Raw genomic sequence first — 6,822 nt, forward strand, 5'->3', positions numbered from 1 at the left:
ATCACTTGCATGACTGATGCTGGAAAAGGTCAGAACAAGGCATCAGATCCCCTAGAAGTGCAGTTACAGATGGCTGTGAGCTGCTGTGTAGTTGCTGGGAATTAAGCACAGGTACTATGGAAGAGCCAACTGGACCCTTAACATTGAACTCATCTCTCTAGCCCTTTCTTGTGAAAAATTTTAAGCATGCCAACTAATGTATGTATTGACGGTTAGATTTGTTCCTTGGTAAGGGTTTCCTATATCTGGCCATAATAAAAATTTACTCTCTTTCATAGCTATCATCTCATTGTTCTTAATCCATTTACATATAACCTGTTTTGCTGTAATGGCTATTATGCAGGCAAATATCAATGGATGTGTTAAAGCCTACCAGTAAAATAATTTGGGTACTTCTTAATTAGTTATGTTATTTAATCATTTCATATTTAGTAGATTGTATTTGTCAGGACCTCTTCAATTATCACTCACTACACACAGAAGCTGGGAAAGATGTATGTCTACTGTAGGTATTAAATGAAATAATATTAAGAAAGAATAAATTTCAGAAATTTAAATATTCATGTGTAGTTCTTGAGTTATCTATAAGTGTACTTTTCTCAAAAAGTATATGATGTGAACTTAGGGAAAGTTTGGTACATGTAGAAAACAGGTAGTGGATGCTGCATCCTGAGTTGCCTGAAAGGGCAAGTTTGCCTAATAGCCAGCTGGAAAGGTCAGCAGCACACTGGAAAAAGATGTCAGTTCTGGTGAAATTTCCATAGGTGTCAGGCTATTTGGTGGATCCTAAGGTGGAGTACTATTGTATTCCTGTTGAATTCTTCCCTGTCCTTGCAGGAGAGTGGAAAATGTCAATGGCATTTGGATCTAGAAATGGTTTGGAAATTAGTGAAAACTGGAAATTAGTGAGAACTAATGAAGTTTTCCTGATTTAATTTTTCTGTCTAGATAGGCCAGTATTCTCCAAGTTGGAATCCAAGAAGAGTGCCACCAAACAAGACTCTGTGGTAAGAATGGGAAATTGAATTCTACCCATGGATCCGTAACTAGCTTCTTGGTTTTATTAGAATAATGCTAGAACAACCTTGTGATATCAAAATATTAATACAATATACTTTTAATTTGTGTTAACAGTTTCATCATTGTTTTGTAATGTTCTGGAAATAGTACAAATCACTAGCCAAGTTTTGATATTTTTTTTTTTAACTGCAATCCCAGCATTTGGGCATGGTGAGGCAGGAGGAAGGTAATTTCAAGGCCACTGTGCTCTATCTAAGAAAAACTTGCCTCAATAAACCACATAGGCTGAGGAAATGGCTTATAAGTTAAGAGTACTGGCTGCTCTCTTAGAGAACCTCACTTTCATTCCTAGCACTTAGTGATGGATCACAACCCTTCTTCACTCCAGTTTCAAGTGATCTGTATCCCAATTCTATCCTTCCAGAACACTGAGTGTTCATGCAAAACACCCATTTCTGGGGGGGAGGGACTAAAAGAAACAGACCATATATGTCTTATTTCAATAAGTACAACTATTAAATGGACATCAAAGTTTCTGTACATTCTGTGCACTATTTCATATTTTCTACCTTCTAATCTTATTTGAATCTTAAAAAATATTTTAGATTTTTAAATATAGCATTAATTTGGGTCAATTAGAAATTATAAACACCTTAACCATTTTCTTTTTTATTTATTTATTTCATATAACCAAGTCCATTTAAATGAAAACAAATATTTATAGACAGTATTTGCGAATTTGGGTGTCGTTCTTTCCAAACTACTTCCTGCTGGTAAGGGGTGCTGTTATGGGGGATTCTAAGAAGATGCAGAAATCCTGGCTGTAGTCTATAAGGATGCTTTGTGCACCTGTTTTGAATGTAGGATCACCTGGTACTCTGTTTCAGGCGGTATGGCTTAATCAAACCACATTAGTCTGGAAGAAATCCATAGCTTTTCATTTTCTGTGGAAACAAAAATAGAAATCCTTCTCCCCAGTAATTTGTCCTTGAATGTAAATTTTGGAGTCAAAGCATTTTTTTTATTTAATTTACTTTTTTACATGTCCATCGCAATACCCACTCCGTCCCTCCCTTCCTCCCTGCCTTATTTCCAACCTCCCTTCATTTTACCCTCTCTGCCCTCTCACTTGCACCCTAACCAACCTCCCCTCCCATCCCCCACCCCAATTCAATATGTAGGGGAATGCCATCCAGTTGGGGTCATGTACATCTAACAGGTCATGTGAAGTAGGGACTAGGGCTTCTCTCCTGTCTCTAGATTAAGGCAGTTATCCCTCCATGGGGGATGTGTTACCAAGGTCCTTTGGTGCAGCAGGGATACATCCTGGCTCTACTGTCTGAGGTCCCTTAGACTGCTCAGTCCTTCTGACTGAGACCCATATTCAGGTGGGCCTGAGTCAGTCCCATGCTGGCTTCCCAGCTATAGTCTGGTGGTCTGTTAGCTCTTCCTTGTTCAGGTAAGCTGTCCCTTCCACCTGTGTTTCTGTCACCTGGTCTTGTCCTCTCCATCTGCATTTGGGTTCTAGTTTGACTCAGTGTTTATGTATGGGTATTTGCTCCTATTTCCAACAGGTATTCCATGAGGGCTCCATGGATAAGTTGTTGATCTCACTCTCAGTAGAAGGCATTTTTGATAGCCTTTCCATGGATGCTCAAATTGTTATTTGGTGGCAGTCTTGTAGTCCTCTAGACCTTTCTTTCTGTTCCATTTTATCTTCAAACCATTATTGGCTCTCCCTCTCTCTCTCTCTCTCTCTCTCTCTCTCTCTCTCTCTCTCTCTATCTCTCTGTCTCCTGTCTTCTATTCTTAACCGGGCTATATCTTCCTAGTCGCACGTGTTTTCCTTTCCTCCCCCTCGTTTTCTCCTACTTCTCTCTCCATTCACTGCCCCCATTCCTGCCACTTCCCCTGTGCTCTGGGAGACCAACAGCATCTTAACCATTTTCATTTCCTGTGTGTTTGATAAATGTGTAAGGTTATTTTTTTCTTTTTCTTAAATATAGGGATTCAATGTAGCAATGGTTCCAGTCATGGAAGTCACTCTATTGACAAGGCTAGCCTTGAACTGACAGAGATCCACCTCCCTCTACCACCTGCGTTCTGGTATTCAATCCCTCTACCTCAACTTCTTGATGTATATCTAGTTTAAAAAGTATCTGTTCTGATCTTCATGAACTATAATTGTGTTTGAGAGTGAGCTAGGTAGAATGTTACTACCATGCTTAAAGATTTCTGTTGAGTTGGTAAAATTACTTAGGACAGAAAACAAGGACCTCCTCAATCCATGTGGAAAACTGAGCCTTTTACCATTCTTGCTTCAACATCATGGAATGCTTTCTTCTTTGCCTGCCACTCCCAGTAAAGGAGCTGTGAATCAAGTCACTACACAGACTAATGATTGTGACTCTGTTACAGAAGGCAACTTTTCCAAAATCTGGCCCTGCTGAATGCAAAGTGGCTGTCCATGGCTTGACTCCTCCACTTGTGGCCAATGTTTCATGCCCTAGAGATCATGGATGCCCTGCCATTCCACATAATCCAAGAGGCCAGAATACACCACCACCTCATCCAGATGCTCGAAAGTATGTCCCATCAAAGGGATTTGCAGGCCCAAGGTTTCCTCCAAAGTCAGGTAGGCTTTTTAAAAAGGCCCTTATATGAATAAATATGTATCTGTGTGTTCCTTCAAGTTTGGTTCCTGTTACTATGAGAAACACTGGCCAGAAGCAACTTGAGGGAGAAAGGGTTGTCTTGGCTCACAGGTAACAGTCCAGCAGCAAAGAAGTCAAGGTTTCACCTTGAACTACCTTAGGGAATTTTGAATTTTAAATGTACTGTGATAGTTCAGAAGATCATCAAATTTACAAGCACTTTTTTTTTCTCCTCAAGGCACGGTTTTTCTATAGCTTTTTAGCCTGTCCTGGAATTCACTCTGTAGACCAGGCTAAGCTTGAACTCAGAGAGATCCACCCATCTCTGCTTTCCAATTCTTGGATTAAATGCCTGTGCCACCAATACCTAGCTAAAAACCGGTTTCAGGTCAAAATTATGCATATATCATTTTATAGAAATGTGTACTGAGGCTAATATTTACATTAATTACATATATTTTGTCTTAAAATTACTGGCTAAAGTGTTTAAATGTATTTCTTTTAGGTAGTTGATCCCACATTATCATATTTAAAATCTAAGATCATATTAATTATTTGCTGAATGCATTGAAATTTCTTCTTACACTTACATTTTAAAAAGAAAGTTATTGCTTTTACAGCATACTTTCCCCTTTGGAATCAGAAGTTTCTACACAATAAATCATGTTTTAAAGTAATAGAGAAGAACCAGCTTAGTTACCCCTTCCTGTTCTCTTCCCTCATATCTATTCTTAACCTTCCAAGAGTATGACATGTATTTTCTTTTAGAAGTTTTGTAGTTGTCCTTGTCATTACAGAAAATTTATTTAGGATATCATGCCAGGATCACTGATTTCAATGTTACTCTTGAAAGTTTTACTACATTGAAATCTGTTATACAATATATCTTGAGTGTATTCCTGAAATTGTTGGTGGTGTTCTTATTAATCCCATGTAGGTAAGAAGTCAAATTTAAATATCAAGATTATTTGTAAGATCAAATATTTTGGTGTGAGTTTTGTTTACCAGTATGAGCTGTAGTTTGTGGTTTACCATGTGTGCCATACAGGATTTCAACCTCCACTGTCCTTTACTCATCTCTTGCAACAGGGTAGAATGTGTACAAACTGAGCGGCTTTCCACTTAGCCTTCTCCCAACTTCTGGGTTCTTCCCCCACCCTCTCTTTTGAGAAGTAGAAATGAACTCTCTCCAGACTTCATTCTGCCTTCCAAACAATCTGCCCCAGAACTTCCACAAACACAGGAGACCTGACCATTTCTATGGCGGTCAATTCTTCTCATTTTCTGTTCAAGATAACTTTTGTTACTTATGTGATTATATTGTTGCTCAAATTGCAGCTTAATGGAAACATATTGTCAGGATAGTAGTTTGTAGAAAAGATCATTTAAATAAGAATCTTATGAGTAAATCATTTCCACTTCATTTTATTCTGCATAGTGTATTTTACTTTGATTATGTCATCCATAATTGTGGAAGTTTTATACAGGCAATCTCATAATTGATGTATCTTAAACTCAAAAAGTTGTTTCTTTATTCCAGAAATGTGTTCACCATGATTGTAGGCAAAAGTAAAGGTAACTGTGTGTTTAATCAAATGAATTTTAATTGATTTAAAGCATTGTTTGCCTTTGGTATTACTGAAATCAGCCAGTTTCCCAAAAACATTTTCCACTAAATTAGTCTTTTCACCTGTGCAAAAAAATAGTCCTTCAAAAGAGAATTTTGTGGGACTGGACTGATGGTGACTCATTAGTTAAGACTGGAATCTAGTGCAGATAAGAGGACATGGTCTTGGTTCCTAACATCCGCATGGCAGTTCCAATCCCAGGGAATCCAATGGCCTCTTTGCCTACAGTTTCACAATGTATGTATGTGGTGCTTACCATTACATTAAGTTCACAGATATTCATGAAGTATACCAACATGAATATAGTGTACGAAGCATTCATTGTTGCAAAAGGCATACACATAGTGCACTAAGCATGCATGTAGAGCACAGGCATGCATGCAATGCTATGTACAATATGACGGCCCATGTTATACAGCATACAAGGTATGTACCAGCATGTATGTAATGCTCTATACATGTATGTAGTTCATGGTTGTGAGTATATAGTACAGAGGCATCCTAGTACACAAAATACTTACATACATAAATTACAGAAAGAAAACTAAAAATAACAAAACAACATAAAATAACATAAAACATTTTTCTTTTTTTTTAACGTAAATTAACCCATTTATTAGAGGCAGGGGTTCTCAAGCAATAGCATTTCTACTGGTCTTTCAGTTCCTTCAGTCTTCTGATGGCAGACTTCACTGTGACTGCAGAAGTAGTGTTGTGTGTCCAGGCCCCACCTGCCACTGAATTCATGCAGGAACCACAGTCCCAGATGCCAATTGCTCATCTCTTCATCTTGGTCTTGCCACAGAAGGACCAAGTGTACTTGGCGTGTTGGCTGATTTCAATTTTCTTCACCATTATCCGGATTGAGGCACCATAGGGGGTCCTGTATTTCCCGATGAACGCGACCATCTTGGTGCGTTTAGCCATGTAGCTGGAACCTAAGACCAAGCCCGGAGAGCACATTTTTCTTTTTTCTTTTTCATTCTTTCTTTCCTTTCTTTCTTTCTATTTATTTATTTAATTATTTATTTTGAGACATGGGACAGGGTTTTTCTTTGGCTTTGGAGGCTGGTCCTGGAACTAGCTCTTGTTCATGAAGCTGGTCTCAAACTCATTTAATCTGCCTGCCTCTGCCTCCCAAGTGCATGCACCACCACTGCCTAGCCAACATTTGTGGATTTTCTGATTTGAGTATCTTACAAAGTATGCACCCTACTACTTTTAGTTAGATATAAATGACCCAAAATAAAGCAATACATTTTAAAACCTTAAATATGTTTTATACTTGAAAGAAAGACAGGATATTGTCTAATGAATTTCAGGATTTTCTTTTGTCTACTGACTAGTTTTAAGGTACAAAACTAAGGGGTGTGTGTGTGTTTGAGAGACAGATATACAGAGAGAGAGAGAGCATACACAAGCAGACACAGGCACACCCAGTTTCATGCTGGATGTATGGTGATTAGTTAACAGCTGTAAGATATTTTTTTCTACAGCAGGTTATTTAGAGAGCTCAGGGT

General features: G+C 38.3%; 1 pseudogene; it reads right to left on the reverse strand.

The window, feature by feature from the left end:
* Positions 1–5,931: 5,931 nt before the first annotated feature.
* LOC127218353 (60S ribosomal protein L37a-like) lies at positions 5,932–6,265 on the reverse strand (annotated as a pseudogene).
* Between the last annotated feature and the right edge of the window lie 557 nt (positions 6,266–6,822).

Source organism: Phodopus roborovskii, unplaced genomic scaffold (assembly GCF_943737965.1).
Source record: "Phodopus roborovskii unplaced genomic scaffold, PHOROB, whole genome shotgun sequence".
Lineage (NCBI taxonomy): Eukaryota > Metazoa > Chordata > Mammalia > Rodentia > Cricetidae > Phodopus > Phodopus roborovskii.